The 20,280-nt window shown below is 37.0% G+C and overlaps 1 protein-coding gene across 2 annotated transcripts in view; it reads left to right on the top strand.

The window, feature by feature from the left end:
* Window positions 1–20,280, top strand: part of PDE4B (phosphodiesterase 4B) — a 446,330-nt gene that overhangs the window by 237,469 nt on the left and 188,581 nt on the right. The gene's annotated exons all lie outside the window — the stretch shown is intronic.

Raw genomic sequence — 20,280 nt, 5'->3', positions numbered from 1 at the left:
TTGTAAGTCTTTTGATGGCAGGCACCATATTTGATTCATTTCTTTATTTCCAATCTCCCAGGGTGCCTGTCACACAGTAGACACTCAATAAATAATTGTGGAGCTAATGAATAAACCTGGCTATCTCGAATGAAGTTCTACCCAGCATTTTGGATAGCTGGGATGTTATTGTATTTCTCTATGCTTCTTATAGCACCTAGTGCAACACTGAGAAATGCTCATTGAAGTTAACTCGACTGAATGATAAATTAATATTATAATGTCAGTAGCACATTTTGAACTCTTCAGTAAAAAGACACCATGAAAACCTCAAAGTAGCTGTAAAAAATAGAAATGATAAAAATCTGTTTGGATGACATCTTTTTAGAAAATACAAAAACAATTCTGTTGTGTTTTGATACATAATTACACTTGAAGATTTTTGGTGTAACAGAGCTGTGTTTGGGGATTCTAGTGATCATAATAACAGCACTGCTTGATGCTAGGGGAGGGGAAATCTATTTTAGAAGCTTTCCATGACAACTTTTGTTCTCTGTATCTGGAAGCAATTCCCAGTGCTGTTTACTTAAATGCTTTATAATGTGGAAAACTCAGGAGCATTGTAGGATCCCCAAAGACAGGAGAAGATTTAATGTTTCTTAAATTCTCCCTCTATCATAAGACGAAGATGAGCAGGCAGGGTGGCAGCATTGTCTGTAGCAGCAGCAACAAACCACCACCTATGCAAGCTCTGTACTTTTTAACATAGCATTGGAAGCCAGTATCAGTCATGGTTCTCCAGAGAAACAGAACTGATAAGGTGTGTGATAAACAGAACTGATATATGTATATATGTGGTGTGTATATATATATAATATATGGTGCATGTATTTATATATGGTATATATACAATATAGGGTATAGGAATTTTTCAGCCTCACAAGACAGAGGCAGAGAGGGAGAAGAAATGAATAAAGGCATAGTTCATTCTGGGGAGTAAGAGCTTCAGGAACGAAGTCATGAAATAACAGCAGCCTTATTTCTGGGAATTTGAATATAATGGTTGGTTGAGATTGTGTCACAGGTATATACATATATGGTATATATATAATATAGGGTGTGTGTATATATATATAATATATGGTTAAGTGTGTGCATATAAGTGTGTGCATATATATATACACACACAGACATATGCACACTCTACACACACACACACACACACACAGAAATTCATTGTAAGGATCCGACTCACATAGTTGTGGGGTCTGACAAGTCCAAAATTTGTAGGGCAAGCCAGCAGGCTAGAAACTCAGTCTGGAGTCAATGTTGCAGTCTTGAGTCTGAAATTAATAGGTTAGGCTGGCAGACTGGAAATTTAAGCAGGTGTCAGTGCTGGAGTCTTGAGGCAGAATTTCCTCTTCTCTGGGAAATATGTTTTTGCTCTTACGGTCTTCAGCTGATACTAGGAGACCCCACACACAGTATTGAGAGTAATCTCCTTAACATAAAGTCAACTGATTGTGGATGTTAACCACATCTGCAAAACATCTTTGCAGCAACATGCAGATTATTGTTTGATTAAATAAGTGAATACTATAGCCTAGCCAAGTTGATACATAGAACTAATCATCACAAGGCCCTATGACACATGGGACATGCTTCCCTCTCCCAGCTTGTATCTTCCATGACTTCTCATGCCCCACACCAGATTGCAAATCTTGCTCTGAAGAAGCCCTGCACTTCTCTGCCTTGTGGTGCCTTTGCTTTTTCTCCATCCCTACTCAAGATTCTCTTTTCTCCCAGTTGTCAAATTCCTACCCTTATCTCTTGGATCCTGTGCAAATGTCATTTTCCTTCCCAAACCTTGGCTGCTTTCTGGTTTAAATATTGTCTCTTCCTCTCTTGAACCCCCAACAGATGTCCTTGAAGTAAAACCTCCTTGCTCTGCTTTGCATTATTTGTAAATGTATTCATGGCAACCATTCCCTCTCTCTTATAGCCTGAGGGGGATCAAGAACCTCGTGGATTTTTTTGTTTTGTTTTGTCTTGTTTTGTTTTAATATCTTTGTTCCCGACAGGGTATAGAGCTTCCATTCATATGGCAATCTTTATTCTTTTTCTGTTCCCTGTTCTTCGCTAGCTTCCCAGGAATATAAAGATTAATTAGACTAGTTTCCACACTCTGAGTCGTTATAGCCCAGTGGGGAAGGCAAATAAGTCAACCATAGGTATCCACAAGAACTCATTGAACTGAATTAATTCCGGCTGCAGAAGTACAGTCACTTTCCTTTTAATATCTCCTTACCTTAATACTCCTACATACAGACATTAGCCAGAGCAGACAGCAGGCTTGTAGTGGGCTGGAAAGCTCTGTCCTCATAAGACTTACAGAGGAGTAGTGTGTATGGTGTGATCTGAGGGGCATCAAGGAGGCTTACTGATCCAAAAATATCTCTGTTGCTAAGATGCCTGATATACCATCATTCATTCATCCAAGTTCAGAATTATCCTATCTCTAAATGTACCTGGGAGGAATTACTAAATGCCTATATTAACTTTTCAAAATTCTTTTCCCTTCTTTTTTTTACCTTTTTATCTTCCCTTTCTCCTTTAAGGCAGCTAAACTGCTCTCCCTGAAAGACTCCTACCACACAAAGGAGTTAAGAGCTCCTCCCCTGGGTCCCAATAGCACCCCGTGCCTGTTACAGCAGAAATGTTTTATCCTCTAGTTCTTATGTGTTTATTGCTTACCTGAGCTCCTCCACCAGACTGAGCTCGTAAAGGGAAAAACTGTGTTTTTCATCTCTATAATCTCAACACAGAGCACAGTGCCAAACACACAGTGGAATGAATGCTCTGTAAGATTCCTGGAATGACCAGGTGGCTCTCCATGGTGATATACCTGTTTGCCTTTCTTCTTTGATAGAATGACCCATGAGCATATGTAGGGGACAGACTTGATAAAAGAGAATTGAAAGGCAAAAAGAAGAAAACAGAGATAGGAAAAAAGGGACTTTCGGGAAATCACTTCAGTGCCTAGGCCCATCCTTGATCCTGCTGTTGGCTGTTGTCCACTTTTTGGTTTCATTCATGGATAAAGTGCCTTGTGAATTAAACATGCTGTTTTCTTTTGTTTTGTGATACATGATCTGAAGTACCATCAGCTGGCAGGAGATTTTCCAGAAGCATTTTGTCAAGTGGAAAGGTGGCTACACATGCTCCATTTACAAAAGCAAAAATGCTTTCAAATATCTTTTCCTTCCACATGGATTGAGAACGCAAACCTCTTCTCATGCCTGTCTCTTCCATTCGTTACCGCTTCTCCTTTGCTCAAGGAATATGCTTGTAAAGATATCCAAAAAGTGCTTTTTCCAAGCCCCTTGTGGTTGCAGAATGCAGACCTGCAAAAATTTCCTGAAGTAATAGGATGGGAACTATAAAATTACACCTAGGCTGGGCACAGTGTGTAATCTCAGCACTTTGGAGGCTGAGGTGGGAAGAATGCTTGAGCCCAGGAATTTGAGACAGGCCTGAGCAACATAACGAGACCTCATCTCTACAAAAAAATAAGAAAATAAGGCAGGAGGATCTCTTGAGCCCGGGTGGTTGAGGCTGCGATGGGCTGTGATTGTGTCACAGCACTCCTGCCTGGGCAACAGGAGTGAAACCCTCTCTCTGGAAAAAAAGAAAGTTACATATAGATTGGAGCTGAAACCAAGATGGAAGCCGAGGTGACTTTGGAGTCAGCTATTTTCTGTTTCTCTCTCATTAGCTGAATGAACTCTTTCTTCTGCTCTCCTTCCCTCCACAGAGTCACTCCATTTTCCTCTTGCTCCTCTTTCCCTCTACGTCTCTTCTCTTTCCTCATGTCTTCTGCTTACCTACAATTTCTGCCCCCTCACAACTTCACAGGACCTAGTGTGGCTACCCCAGACACTCACTGCCTCATGATTTCAGATTTAAAGATATATGCCTCCACGTAGATACCCCATGGTTCATACTTATTTTAATCTCCCCAGAAATATGTTCTTAAAATTAATTTTTAGCAGGGTCAATCAATAAATTGGTTCATTTGCCCTAACATAATCTAGAACTGATTTTATATTGTTACCTATCATTTGTAGCCACTATATTTTTTATTTTTTATACATACATATTTATATATACACATATATACTATATATAGTACCTACAGAATGCCAAGATTTGTGCTAGGTACTGGCAATACCATCATGAGAAAACATAAATCTGCCCTAGTGGTACTAATTTCTAACTGATTACCTTCCTTCTTACTTGTTCTCATCTAATCTAACTTCAAATGAGTAATCCTTCCAACACATGAGTCAAACCATGATATTCCCTGCTTAAAATCATTAATGACATTTATCATCCAGATTCACATAAGGATGTTTTACCGCCTGCTTCTCTGTATTTTCTGACCCCTGCCCAATTTATTGCACTTTATGCTTCTACAAAACCAATGTTAATCCATGCCCTTGCCTTGGCACATGACAGAATCAGGAGAAGTAGAAAGTATGGGATGAAGTAAACATAAACTTGAGAGACAGGTTGATTCAGTGTCTAAATGTTATTATCCTAACTAATGTGTAAATATCACAAAACCTAATATTGCCTTCACATAGTAAACCATTTGATATATTTTTGTTAGAGTGGATTAAAAAGTGGCATTTGTGGTTTTATCTGGCTTCAGATTCATTAGGAATGAGCGAGTGAAAGGAAACTAAAAGGGTGAGTTCATTGGTACATGAACAATTTAATCCTTTTTCAGTCTCAATAGCTATTGTTGTGGCCAACAAAGCGACTCTTATAAGTTGCGGACAAACAAGAAGTAGTCAGGAGAGTATTTATGATGTCATCATAAATATTTGTAATAAGGACATGATACAATGTTTTGGGAGACATTGTTGAGAAAGGTTAGACAGTGAATGTTCATTTAGATCAAAATCAAACACCTGACACTTATTGAGCATTTTGTAATTTATAAAGCATACTCACATTTATTATCCTATTTAAACTCAATTTTTCAATCTACATTGGACCATTCTCTTCATTGGGCAAGCATTCTCTAATATCTCCATCCTTAGACTCCACATTCCCCACCAGGAAAAAAACAAAAACAAAAACAAAAACCTTTATATCTTCTTTCTTTTACAGCAAAGCCCAAGAGTTGTCTATGTTCGTTATCTTGACTTTCTCACCTAACATTCTTTCGTCAGTCAAGACAGATCTGGTTTTTGTTCCCACAACTTCACTGAAATTGCTTTTATCAAGGTCATTAGAAATGCCCATCGTGTCTGTTCAGTCTCTCTTCCTGGAAACACTCTTCTTCACTTGGCTTCAGACACAGTATATTTCACAGGTTTCCCACCTATTTCACTGGTTTATCCTCCTCTGCACTTTTAATGGTCCCACTGCTCAGTTATTGTCTCTCAATACACTCACTCCCAAGGTGATCTCAACCAGACCCTAGTTTTCAACATGATTTGAAAGCTGATGACTCCCAGTTTCTATCTTCAACCCAGTTCTCTCCCTTAAGCTCTGAACTTGTGTAGCCAACAGCCTTCTTAACTCTCTTTAGATAGGCATCTCAAACTTACAATCCTAAAACTGAACCCTGGAGGACCCTGCTCTAATGCAAGTGCTCCCCTTCTCAGGAAGTGGTACTAAATTCATGCACAGATGCCCTAGCTGGAAATGTAGATGTCATCCCTAAGGCCTCTCTTTTCTCATTCTCAGCATTTTGTCTATCCACATGTCCTTAGAATCTGACGAGTTATTACTAACTACACCTCTGCCAACCTAGAGAAAGCCACCATTATCATCACTTAGACTTCTGGAACAGCTTTTTAACTTGGTTCTTCACTTCCTTTCTAGCTCCTTTCGCAGTGCAGTCAAAGTGATACTTTCAAATGATCTAGTGGTATTCCCTTCACATTCTGATGAAAACCCGGTCTTTTTCTAGAACCTATAGACCTTCATGACCTGGGTCCTGCCTTTCTGTTCAAACTTAGTTCTACCTTAAGGTATTTGCGGTTACTGGCTCTGTCTAGAATTTTCCTCTACCAGACCTTCTCATAATTCATTCCCTCAATTCCTTCTGATTCTACCCAAATGTAATCTCTCTTCCCCATCCTACAGCTTTTTGTCCCTTAACCCTCTTTATTTTCCTTATTCCCTTACTGGTCAATATAGTATATATTTGCTTAATTATTTATGATCTTTCTTTCTCTCAGTAGAATATAAGTCCAAGAGGTTTGTTTTCTCCTATATTCCCAACATCTAGAACACTGCTATATTAGTGTAGGTGTCAAACAAATAGATACTGTGGAAGAATGAGATTTAAATATAAACCTTTCAACTAGAAGTCAAGTGTTCTTTTCATGACCAAGGCCCATGTAAAAAAGTGATCATCTTTCCATATTTTTTGATATCTCTAGCATATTCTGAGGAAGTATTTTGAGAACATGATCTCAGATTCTTTTGGATAAATGGAGATACATGATATTAGAGCACTTGTGTAATTGCAGTTTGTGTTGATGAGGTATGGGTTTATGACAGACACATCAGTATCATCTCCATTGGTATGGAAGCATTTCACACTAATGTTCTACTGCATAGATTTAGGCATAATTCCAACAGTGGCAGGAGAATTGCCCTAAAAACATTGGAATTCACAAATTTTAAACTTTTGATCCAGTGAAACTTAAAAGGGCAGCAGAGAAAACACAATGGTATTATATCAAACTTAAAAGCTACCGTACAGCAACAGAAACAATCAAGAGTGAGGAGATAACCTACAGGATGAGAGAAGGTAACTTGCAAACTGTGCACCTCACAAGGGGTTAATATCCAGCAAAAGAACAAGTAATGCTATTTCAAAATGGTCGAAAGACCTGAATAGACATACAGATGGGTGACAGGTATGTGAAAAAAATACTCAACATCACTATTGTCAGGGAAATGCAATTCAAAACCACACTCCAGTAGAGAAAGGGGAACTCATATATTGTTGGTAAGAATGTGAATTAGTACAGCCATTCTGGAAAATAGTGAAGAGATAGTGAAGAGTTTCCTCAAAAAACTAAAACTAAAAGTACCACATTATCCAACAATCCCACTACTAGTTATGTATCCAGAGAAAATCAGTACGTCAAAGAGATATTGTCACTCCCATGTTTATTGTTGCATTATTCACAATAGCCAAAATATGGAATCAAACTATGTGCCTATCAGTGGGTGAATGGATACAGCAAACATGACATATATACACAATGGAATACTATCCAGTCATAACACAAAATGATATCCTGTCATTTGTGGCAACGTGGTTGAACTTGGAGGACATTATGTTAAGTGAAATCAGCTAGGCACAGAAAGACAAATACTGCGTGATCTCACTCATTTGTGGAATCTAAAAAAGATGATCTCATAAAAGTAGAGATTAGAATAGTGGTTACCAGATGCCGAGAAGGGTAGTGGGTAAAGGAGGATGGAGAGAAATTAGCAAAAGGGTACAAACTTACAGTTAGGAAGAACAAGTTTCGGTATTCTATTACACAATAAGGTGATACATAATAAAAATGTATTGTATATCTTAAGATAGCTACGAGAGAGGATTTTGAAAGTTATCACCACAAAGAATGATAAATGTTTTAAGTGGTGGATGTGCTAATTACCCTGATTTGATCATTATATAATGTATACATGTATTGGAACATCACACTGTACCCCATAAATATGCACAGTTATTAGAGGTCATTTATAAATAAAATAAAACTTTTTTTTTTTTTGAGAAAGAGCCTCACTCTGTTGCACAGGCTGGAGTATAGTGGTGCAATCTCGGTTCACTGCAACCTTTGCCTCCTGGGTTCAAGCAATTCTCATGTCTCAGCCTCCCAGGTAGCAGGGACTATGGGTGTGCGCCACCACACCCAGCTATTTTTTTTTTTTTTTTTTTTTTTGCATTTTTAGTAGAGAAGGGGTTTCACAATGTCGGCCAGGCTAGTCTCAAACTCCTGACCTCAGATGATCCACCTGCCTCGGCCTCCCAAAGTGTTGGGATTACAGGCGTGAGCCACCACACCTGGTCAAAATAAAACTTTTTTAAAAAGAAGAGAAAATTCAAATATTAAAAAGCCACTTCAGACAATCTGTTTGTAAAGTGCTGTAGATAGTAGGATCTTGGACATGGGTTGAATAATTTTGAGGGTTTTGCCTGGTGCCTCAAATCCTCGCACACTGGGGTAGTGTCCTCTTTTGTCCTTGTAGAAATCATATAAAAGCTCTTAGTCTTTATAGGCCATGAATTAAGTGCTCCCCACACTTTCCTGGGAAGCATTTGAAATTACTTCAAAATTTATAGTAGAATAGAGCAGCTGCCATTTATTGTGTACCTACTGTGTGCTCAGCATTTTAAGTCTGTTATCTTATTTGATCTTTAAGTTCCTGAGTTAGGTATTTGTAGTAGACATTTATAGTTTTGTCAATCTGGAATAGTCTCCTCGCTCTTCTAGGAAATGACTCTTCCCATTCAAATGCTGGATGTTTTAATAGGCACTCTACATATAGCTCTTGCCTGCTGGCCAGAGGAGTTGTCTGGGACCAAGAATGAACCAGAGTCCTCACACAGGATTTTTACCATGGGTGTTAAAAGGGGAAAATTGTTCCCTCGTATCACAATACCATAAGGCATAACCCATGCCAATGTCCTACTGTGTGGAGGAGTATGACTGAGAGAATTTACCAGGTATATGGAGAATAGAGACAGATCAGAGACAGACCCAAAGGTGTTTGAATTTTTTCTGTCTTCTTTGAGGTTGTGCTGCCTCTACCCTTTCAATTCTTTCAATTGCTTCCTTATATGAACCAATGGCTTCCTCCTTTACTTATGTCCATTTAATTGGCTATTTGACACTTGCAATTACAGGAGCTTTACATAGTGCAGTAAATTATATCTCCTTTTTATGGATGCAACCCCAAAAGCATAAAAAGTTAAATCACTTTTTATCTGTTACGTGGCTAAATGATATTAAATTCAGGTCTGTGGGTTCTAATAGCCTTCTGCTCTGTCCAATGCATTACATTGCCATTCTTTTTATACCTTTGAAAGGTAGCACTCAGCAGATAGTTAAATATGTGACACAATGTATTTGTTTTTTTATTAATGGAGACGAGCATCTAATGTAGTTACAAGAATAAAAAGCTCTCTAAGTGTCCTCGCACGTGTCCTTGCTTGTTTCTTTATTTGTAAAATGACCAAGTTGAAATCTAGGACCTCTGAATTTTGTTTCTCGTGGAAAGTTGTCTAAAATCAAACAAATTCTTAGTGCCTCTGAAGATCTAATTATACTGACTGTGCCTCTAGGATTTATTTAAATATGAAAACAAAAGGAAGTGCCTCTATCAGACCTCATAATCTTGAACCAAGTTGGCTTCCAGTCCTCCAGCAATAAGTCTAGAGTGGCACTACCAGAACATCAATATCTTCTTATTGCCAGATCAGAGTCCTACCCTAAAAGACATGTGTGCATTGTCAGGAAGAAATTTAAAAATACCCAGAAACAACCAATGTTCTGGAAGATGAAAGGCATTTTTTTTTTCCTTGAAAATTATAGCATACACCCCTAAATCTTGAAAACACATTATTTTGGAATGGTTATTATAAGCACCTTCCTTTGGCATTCAAATTGGGCATCTAACAACTCCTACAGAACATCAGCTGCGATATAGATGATTACGTTGGAGGTAAAATCAGTACAGTGAAGCCTGTTTCAGCACCGACATGCACAAACAGGTACAGGAGTCAAACCTGAATACACACACACACACAAACACACACAGTCACACACAATGGTCTTTTTGTTTTCTTTTTAATGTGTTCTCAGAAAGGGTGCTTAAAATTGTCCCCTTTGTCAACTTTTGATACTCACTCAGTCTGAAGTATCAGAATAATCTTACCCTAAATGCATTTCTGGTTTAATACTCAATTCTTTGTAAAAGAAAATCAGTTCACCTTTCAGAACGTCTTTTTTCACAGGTGCTCTAATTATTTTTAAGCTCATATTGATATGATATTTTATTGCTTACCAAATGTTTTCATGCAAATTACCTATGTAAAGTGTTTAAATTATGTACCAAACATATAAGGCTATTATTATTATTATTTATGTTTTACCTGCTTTTCTTTCATTATCACAGAAGCTCTATTATTATTTGCATTTAAAGATGAAGACACTGAGGGTCGACGGAACAAATGACATTCCAGGAACACACTTACTAGCTGTGTGTCCCAGGATAAGTTACAGCTAATAAGTATGTCCCAGAATAAGTCACTTATCTCACTGATACTCTACTCTGGCTTCAGATAACACAAAGAGTAAGGGATTTACAACCAAACATGTCTGGGTTGAAATCCCAAATTCACCTACCAGCTTTGTGACTTTAAGCAGGTGACTTAATCTCTTGGATCCTTTGTTCTTATATCTTTAAAATGAAGGCAGTAATAACTGAATTATAAGCTTTTAGTGAGTATTAAATAAGAAACTATATGAAGCCCTTAGCACTCATCAGTGCAGAGTAGGTGCTTACTAAATGGTGCTAGTTTTAATCCAAGTGCTCTTGGTTGCTGAAAAAAAAAAAGTGACCTATTTGGTGCTGATTCTCTAAGGGTCTATGGAAGCTCCAAAAATTCAGTGAAACTTTTATAGCATAACATGGTCAGTGCTAAGGTACCCTGAGGCTCTAGGGACGTTCTCCCTCCTCGCTTTGTCCCTAATTGAAAACTAATGTACAGGGACGGGACAAGACTTGCGATTTCACAGGTCCTTTGGTGGTATGGTTTGTGGACTTGTCTTTTTTTTTTTTTTTTTTTTTTTTGCTATTCTGGTGACCCACACACATATAGCATCTAATAGTCTGTGGCTTCCAGGGAAGGGAAAGAGTCAATTCCATACTCCTGTGATGCTCTCATTTGGGAGTAGTGTCTATTAGAGTAGGTAAACTGTCAGAGAATGCACCAGATCTTGGGTAAGTCAGCCAGCTTCTCTGTGTTCCATGACTACAGGTCTCAGCTTGATGCCCAGCCTATACAGGTTGAGTATCCCTTATCTGAAATGCTTGGGACAAGAAATGTTTCAGATTTTGGATTTTTTTTTCAGGTATTGGAATATTTGCATATACTTACTCATTGAGCATGCCAAATCTAAAAATCTGAAGCTCAAAATGCTCCAATGAGCCTTTCTTTTGTGTGTCATGTTGGCACTCAAAATGTTTCAGATTTTGGAGTGTTTCAGATTTGCGATTTTTGGATTTGAGATGCTTCATCTGTACTTGCTTCTGGTCATAGTGCGTGAATGAGGTGGTGCTGGACACTTGATAAACTGAGGAATGGGTTAAGTACTATCAGTTGTTACAATAATGGATCGATTAATTATCAATTGTGTTTTTGTCTGTAAGAAACAGAAGACCCAAGTCAACTTTTATTACTTGAAGGCAAATAGTTCTACTGTGGTCATGGAAAGGCTACTGAGCTTCTTTTAGTTCAGTTTTCCAATATCCTAAATCAGGGTAATAATGCTACCATCCTTCTAGGTTTGTCGTAAGGTTTCTTACTGTAAGAGATTAGCCTTAGACTGCAAAGAAGTGTGCTCAACTCCTTTCCCTGCCTCCTACTGGCTACAGTAATCTAATCTAATTCTTCCCAAGACTCACCTGCAGAATGAAATTAACAATGCCTTCCTCAAAAGATGTTGTGAGTGACCAATAAGAGTTATTGGTAGGTAGGATTACACAGGTGGCAATACCTTGCATAACATCCAATACACTGATGTTTGTTGAAATTAAAACTGACATCTGGACGTTTAGTTTCTTATCTATAAAATGAAGATAAGGGTACTTTTCTCAGAAGATTGTGATGGGGATTAAATGCAATGATATATGTGAAAACATTTTAGGAACTCCATAATAATGTATAAAGGTAATTATTAGTACTATTAATCTCATAATTATTTGTATTATAATATTATATAACCATTATATTAATCATTTTTGTGGCTCTTATGATGTCTAAGTCAATAGTATAGATTCTGATTTTTCATATTAAAGAATTACTTATATAAATAGATTGCTTAGAAATAAATTTTCAAATGTTTGAGTCCATAAGATATTGTTTAGAGACACATTTATTATAATATACTTTAACAAAACTGTCATGTTTCAGCATGTAAAATTGTTGAGAGAAATAATTTTTAAAATGTCACTTAAAGCTAGTGAGGTTAAAAATTAGTGAAATAAAATAAGTGCTGCCTGTTTGAGTATTTAACAGCTGCCCACCTTCCCATCACACCTCAGATTTTCAGCACCACCCTATAGAAGATCTTCACCTGGTACTGGTGTGTGACTTACTGCTAAGTGAAGCTGCCAGCTTAGGTGAGGTTGTTTTGGTGTCTTTTATCCTGTTAGCTATTGATGGACAGCCTGTGTGCATTTGCACTCTCAGATAACATTCCTTGTTGTTTTTCCTCTAGTAAGCTTTTGAAACAAGTCTTCAGGTGCGTTTGTCTATAAGTATGCAAGTCCCTGCCATAGATTTTTTCCATTATTTCCTGATGTTACCCAGCCCTCTCAGCTAGAAACCAAAATTTACTCCATCAACAAGACATGCTTTAGTAGATAACAAAAAGAGAACCATTTGCAGACATAATCCTAGAGTAATGTATTTCGTATGTGTGGTCTTTTTTCCCCAACCCAAGAAATTACTACTACTGGTGGTTCATCTCTTATGAAAAGACCAGCAATCAGGCCAGGCACGGTGGCTCACGTCTGTAATCCCAGCGCTTTGGGAGGCCAAGGTGGGTGGATCACGAGGTCAGGAGTTCAAGACCAGCCTGGCCAACATGGTGAAACCCCATCTCTACTAAAAATACAAAAAAAAACAAAAAAAACAAAAAAAAAACCAGCCGGACATGGTGGCAAGCGCCTGTAATCCCAGCTACTCGGGAGGCTGAGTCAGGAGAATTGAGAATTGCTTGAACCTGGGAGGCAGAGGTTGCAGTGAGCCGAGACCATGCCACTACACTCCAGCCTGGGCAACAGAGGGAGACTCCGTCTCAAAAAAAAAAAAAAAAAAAAAAAAAAAAAAAAAAAAAAAAAAGGAAAAGAAAAGACCAGTGATCTTTGTTATAGGCAGTAGGGCATAATACATATGAAATATAGATTCTGAGAACTTAAGTTCGAGCCCTGACTCTGGATCTTCTGGATGAGTTACTTTGAGCAAACTGTGTCTCTCAGACTTAATTTCTTTAACTTATACTTGAATTCCTGCACTGCTACTATATCTAATTAACCATGTCCTTGGACAAGTCATGTAATCCTTCTCAGGCTCACTTTCTGTTGTAAAATAAGATAAAAATTTTCTTCAGAGAATTGTTGGGAAGATTAAGTAAAATAAAGTTTGAAAAGTATGGTTTCTGGTATATATAATAGCTATTGTTATTATTACTATGATTATTTTAATATTAACATTGTAGTATTTAATAAGATGCAAGTCACAGTTCATTTTTTTCTAAGACTATTATCTGAGGGGCAATGGATTTCTCTCAGGAAACTCAAAGAAATGCATTTTTCCTCCTTTAATTCTAGTGAGCTAAATAAAATTCATTGTAAAAGAACTTAATCTTGCAGATAATATAATTTTTATAGAGACGATTCTAAGAAGTACACATATATACAAACTAAAAAAACTAATAAATGAGATTCAGCAAGGTGGCAGGATATAAGATCAATACATACAGATCAATTGCCTCCTAGGATGCATTGTGGTTATTTCCTCAGCCTTCTGATTGTCTGAATTCTTTCTAAACTGGGAACAGCTGTGTAAGTCCATGCGTGGTAAGGAACTGTTAGTGCACATCAAGTCTTGCCTCTGCTCAGTGCTGGGGAAGGGTGGGAGTGGAGTCTGGGAGGCTGGGGTAAGAGGCTAGGTTCTCTGAGGTTCTCCAGATTGGTTTACAGATTCAATACAATCCTTATCAATATTCCAATTGTTTTTTTTTTTTTTTTTTTTTTTGAGAAATTGACAAACTGATCCTAGGATTTATATGGAAATGCAAGGGACCTATAAAAACCAAATCAAACCTGAGGGAAAAAAAAAAAACGAAGTTGGTGATTCACACTTTCCAGCTTAATAATTTACTAAAATGACAATATAGGACTGACATAAGATAGATATATATATATAGATTAATAGAATAGAATTGAGAGGCTAGAAAGAAATCTATGCCTGTATAATCAATCTATTTTTGACCAAGGTGCCAAGATAATTCAGTAGAGGGGTGGGGAAGGGAGAATAGCCTTTTCAACTAATAATACAGAGACAGCTGGATATCCACATGCAAAAGAATGGAGTTGGACTCCTAATTTACTCCATGTACAAAAATTAACTAAAGTGAATCATAGATCTAAAACTAAGAGCTAAAACCATAACAATCTTATAAGAAAAAAGAGGAGTAAATATTCATGACCTAGGGTTGGTCAATGGTTTCTCAGCTATGACACCAATTAAACAAATGTCAAAGAAAAAATGAATGAAATAGACTTCATTAAAGTGAAAAAACTTTTTGTTCCTCCAAGGACACTATCAAAACAGTGAAAGGGGGCTGGACGGGATGGTTCATACTTGTAATTCCAGCACTTTGGGAGGCAAAGGTATGCAGGAGTTTGAGACCAGCCTGACCAACATGATGAAACCCCATCTCTACTAAAAATACAAAAGTTAGCCGGGCATGGTGACACACGCCTGTGATCTCAGCTACTCAGGAGGCTGAGGCAGGAGAATCGCTTGAACCCAGGAGGTGGAGGTTGCAGTGAGCCGAGATGTTGCCACTGCACTCCAGCCTGGGAAAAGAGCGAGACTCTGTCTCAAAAAATAAACAAATAAATAAAATAAAGTGAAAGGACAATCCACAGAATGGGAGAAAATATTTGTTAATCATGTATCTGACAAGGGGACATGTTTCTGGAATAAACAAAGAATACTTACCATTCAACAACAAAAAGCCACAGACCGTAACTAACAAATGGGCAAAGGATTTGAATAGGCATTTCTCCAAAGAAGAAATACAAATGAACAATGATCATATGAAAATAGACTTTCACACCATTAGTCATTAGGAAAATGTAAATCAAAACCACAATGAGATATTGCTTCACACCCACTAGGGTGGCTATGGTCAATAAGACAGCCGATAACAAATGCTGGAGAGTATGTTAGGGAAATTGGAACTCTGATACATTTCTGGTGGGATTGTAAAATGGTGTGACCACATTGGAAAACAGTTTGGCAGTTTCTCAAAATGTTAAACATAAAGTTAGAGCAAGTTTACACCTACGTTTATATACAGGAAAAATGATCACATAAATTCATGCAAAAACTTGTACATGAGTATTCATAAAAGTATTATTCATACATAATAGCTAAAAAGTAGAAACAACTCAATGACAATCAACATAAACAAAATGTGATATATGAGTATAATAAAATTTATTTTGGTGGTAAAAAGGAATGAAGTACTGATATATGCTACAAAATGAATGAATTTTTAAAACTTTAAGTGAGAGAACCCACACAGTGTGTGATTCAATTAACATGAAGTATTCAGAATGGGCAACTCCCTGTTAGGAGTAAATGGAAATGGAGTTCCTTTTAGGGTTGATCAACATTTTATAAAATTTGATAGTGGAGATGGTTGTAAAATGTTAATATATTAAAAACCATTGAATTGGACATTTTATAAATGTAAATTTTACAACATATGAATTGTATCTTAATAAAGCAGTTATTTAAAAAGGAACTTAAGCACTTTGATATTTCTATGGAAGTGAAAAAGAAAATAGGTTACTTCCTTTCCATTTTCAAGAGTATAAGCCAAGTGTCTCCCTGTGGTTATAGTGGTAAATTAGTGTGAATCATGTGGTGAATTAGCGACATGTCATCTTTAAAATTCCCCTTATCCAATATTCCTAGATCATCTTTACTAATTTTATATTTTCTTCATAATCTAAAAGCAATACTTTAGAAGCGTTCTCAAAAGTCATTGTGTGGCCAGATTAGATTAAATGTACACATGCACCAATGCCTCTCTCTTTTCTATTCAGTCCTTCTCAAAAATTAAATTAATCTCCAAATGACCTGAGAAATTAAAGGCTTTTCCTGTAAGAGAGTTACCTTGAACTTTCACTCTGACCCAAAATATTATTTTCATGAAAATCACTTCTATTTATTATGAACTAGACCAGCTATCTTCTTTCTCATTAGCTGAAAACCTCCAGACTAGCATTTGTTTTTATTCATTTACAAATTAATTTATTTTTCAACAACTATTTATTGAGTTCCTACTTTGTGTTAGGCACTAGAGTAGGCACTGACAACACAGTAGTGAAAAAATACAGAAATCTTCTTTCTCTTGGAGTCACATTCTAGTGCAAGGGTACAGATGATATATATAATAAATACATGGTATATTAGACAGTGATGTTGTGAGGGAAAAAAAGCAGAATAAAGACAGTCCTGTGGTGGTATGGTGGTCAGACAAGGCTTTGAAAACGAGGTGACATTTGAACAAAGTCTGAGTAAGTGTGGGAGTGAGCTATGGAGCAAACTGGGGAAGAGCACATTAGGCAGAGAAAATAGCCATCAAAAAATTCCAGAGGCGAGAGCATGCCTGGCATGGTGTAGAAACCTCAAAGGGTCACTGTGGCTTCAGCAGTGTGGGGAATGGGGAGAATGGGGAATGAGGACCATATCTACCGTCTTGGAGACCATTGTAAGAACTTTGGCTGTCATTGTGAATAGAAGGGAGGCCAGCTGGAAGATGTTCAGCTGGCGAATGATGTGTGACCTGAGTTATGTTTCTAAAAGATTATCTTGGATGCTATTTTGAAAATAAGCTGAAGGAAAGACAAGGGCACAAGAGGAAGTCCAATTAGAAACTGGTTTTCGCAATTAAGTTTTGACCTTCTATGTACCTGTATTATTTTTTACACCTGTTGCTACCATTGCACAAAATGAGTCTTGTCCTAAGGTCAGCTTCTCTGAGACATTGTGAGGGGTCGGGGAAATGAGATGTGAGGCAAATCTGAAATAAAGAAATAAGGCATCCCTTCTAGGAACACAGATCCAACTAAAATACAGGATTATCAGGTTCCCGAAGGAAGATAAATGATACTATGCCCTGAAAAACAGACAAAGGGGAGACCATTCAAAAATGCCTTCTCATTTGATTGCAAACCAGGGTTTTTCAGTGTAAGTCATCTACATTTTACTCAGAAATGCAGAATGCCAGGACCCTTGTTCTCACTGTTGAATGCCTTTGGGATATAATTTGTCACTCTGGGAAATGCCATCAGTTTTTCAGAGATCAGAGGATCTTTGAACCTAATACTGTTGTGCTGGGTTAATTGTGATTTCAATGGCCTTCAAGTGCTATTGTATCTGCTTAGAGGCCAGTCTTCCTGCGCCAGTGGTGAAAGTTTAAATATACACTAGCATGCTTAGAGCAGTCAGGGGAGTTGGTCCTAAATCTGGAAGTTGAATTCATTATTCCAGTCGCACTGTTATTTCTTTGTGTAACATAGATATTTTCTTTGCTCTCTAATCTTCTGTGATGAAAAGGACCTATAATCTCTCCAGGGTTTTCGCCTTTGTTGTGGTCTCACATGTGTCATTCAGGAAATCTGACCCCATGTGTTAGGTGTTCTCTCATGGTGCACTGAATGAGCTAAACAATGCAGACCGAGTCAGACAGGAGGCTGGATAGCTCCAAATGCAATGCAAACCAGAGAAGGAGAGAGAATTGTATTTGATTAATCAGATCACTGTGAACTTCTGCTAAAAGAAACCCCTGAACATGCTGACATATCACCAGGCATAGAGGAGAAAATGCAAAATGAGAATGAAAACAGAGGATACTGTTTAAAGGGAGATATTTCTGCAATTTGGGAAACTCAAATTATTTCTTTTTCTGAGGTAAATTGGAAAAAATCCTACACGCATCATGGGAAGCTATCATTCAGATTTGGCTACAGATTGGTTTTCTCATTTGATTTCTTAAGCAAACTACTGACGATGTTCCTGTTGAATGCTTACATGTTGATTGCCAAGTCACTTGTATTCATATTGAAAATTATATTTACTCTGCAGTGGTAAGTGGCATGCCATCAGAAAGAAAAATAAAAGGACAAAGAGTTAAGAAATAATTATGTAGCAGCAAGAACACAGGGAAGATAATGAAAATGAAGTAAGTCCCTGAGAGTGAGATACAGATAGTTTACCAGCTTTTCAGGATGTTGCACGTTAGTTCCTCAACAACATTCGTAGATATGGTAGGTGTTAGTGATGCTGTGAACATAAAACTTTATCTGACAGTTCGGGAATCAAGCTGGGAGATGGTGTTATATTTAAAAACACTGAATAATGAGAAATGTTAAATAAGTAAAATGTTTAGGGAAAATATTATGCTTTGCAAAATTATATGATTTTTAGGAAAAAATGCATTGAGTACATTATTTATATTAAAATTTCCTTACTTACCTTTTTAAAAGATTATAGGCGTAGCTTGTGAATTGAGTGTGGAGCTTTTCTGTAAGAATAAATTATCTGTTTCCTCAGGTCAGGCTACCATCTGTGAATGATATTTATTTTTGTCTTCGAAATTTAAATATGACACTTTTAAAAAGCTTTTCTCTATTAGACTTTTACTAAAAGAAATAGAAGGTAATGAGCAGTTATGACAAATTGTAAAGATTTTCTGCTACTCCTAGATATATATTTTTATGTGACTAATGAATAATTGATGAGTTTTTTTTAATCTCTTTTTAGAGCTATCAGAGAGGTTTAAAATACTTCACATTGCTTAAAATATTTCTGGTGTCCATGAACTGTGTCTCCATTTTGACAGTTAACACAGCAAAAACATGGAATTGTGGGTGGTGGAATGCAAAGGGTATCACAAACTAGAACCAATCAGTAATTTGCATAATTTTTAAACTGATTTACCCTTTTGTAATATCATAGTACCAGGTTTACATGTGCAACAAAACAGAGGCGTGTGACCATGCATTTTAAATAGGAGCATTGCTTGGTTGGAGGTTAAACTTTGAGCTGCTCTGAATGCCAAGGCTTTTTGGAGGGCAGAAATTGTGGCTGGCATAATTTCTGTGTGCAGTGCCTACCTGGCATGAGACTTTTGGGTGGTGTTGATGAGTAAATCAGAAAAGCAAAGCACTCTTAATTAAGATTAAGAGTTACTTACTCTTAATTTTGAACATAATTAATTCTTAAATCAGTCCACAATTTTGCCCACTCACATTTTTTTCTGGGATAGATAGAAAATATCAGAGACATTCAAGGAAAAGGAATTTAGAATTTTTACTATTCCCATAAAAAGTGGAATTCAAAAGAGAATTTTGAGTAATTGGGTGAAAAATGAAATCTTTTCTTCCCATTTTAATAACTTAAGTTGAAAGCAGTCATGTACTTTATGGGATGGAACATTAGTCTTCTGCAACAAAATATAAAAGGAGGCAGTTTCTTGAAACTAGAGAACATGTGGTTAGACAGTTAAGAAGGTTCTTGTTGGTTTTCAGACATATGATATATAACTAATGTCATCATAATTTTCTTTACAAATAATATATTAAAAAGGGAAAAATAATTTAAGCTTAACTGATCACAAAACTCCTTTTGGAGGTGAAGTGCCTATTAATATCTCAGTGACCTTCTAGAACAGCCTGGGTGACGTGATGTTGCTTCAGTGAAACAAACACTGCCTACAGAACCAGATCAATACTGTTGAAAATTACAGCTTGTTTACCTCAAGCAGGCCTGAGCTCTAATTTTCTTGTGTGTAAATGAGTTTATAATGCTTCCCTTGAAATATTGTGAAGATTGCGATGTAATATGAAGCACCCAGCATAGTTACTGGCACATCTGAAGCACTCAATAAAAACTAAACTTATATTAAGAATGAAATATACAAAATAATATTGATATGTGACTCATTGTGGTGTTTCAATGACGTGTAAAAGTACTTAGCACAGGGCCTTGTCCAAAGAATTAACTCAGCAAATTCTACCTTTCTTTTTAAAAAATTTCAACTTCTATTTTAGATTTAGGGGGTGCATGTGCAGGTTTGTTACACTGGTATATTGTGTGATGCTGAGGTTTGGAGTATAATTGATCCCAGCATGCAGATAATGAGCATAGTACCCAATGAGTAGTTT

Source organism: Chlorocebus sabaeus, chromosome 20, assembly GCF_047675955.1.
Source record: "Chlorocebus sabaeus isolate Y175 chromosome 20, mChlSab1.0.hap1, whole genome shotgun sequence".
In the NCBI taxonomy this organism is placed as follows: domain Eukaryota; kingdom Metazoa; phylum Chordata; class Mammalia; order Primates; family Cercopithecidae; genus Chlorocebus; species Chlorocebus sabaeus.
Note: the sequence above shows the minus strand (reverse complement) of the source record. Positions and strands in the feature narration are given on the sequence as shown.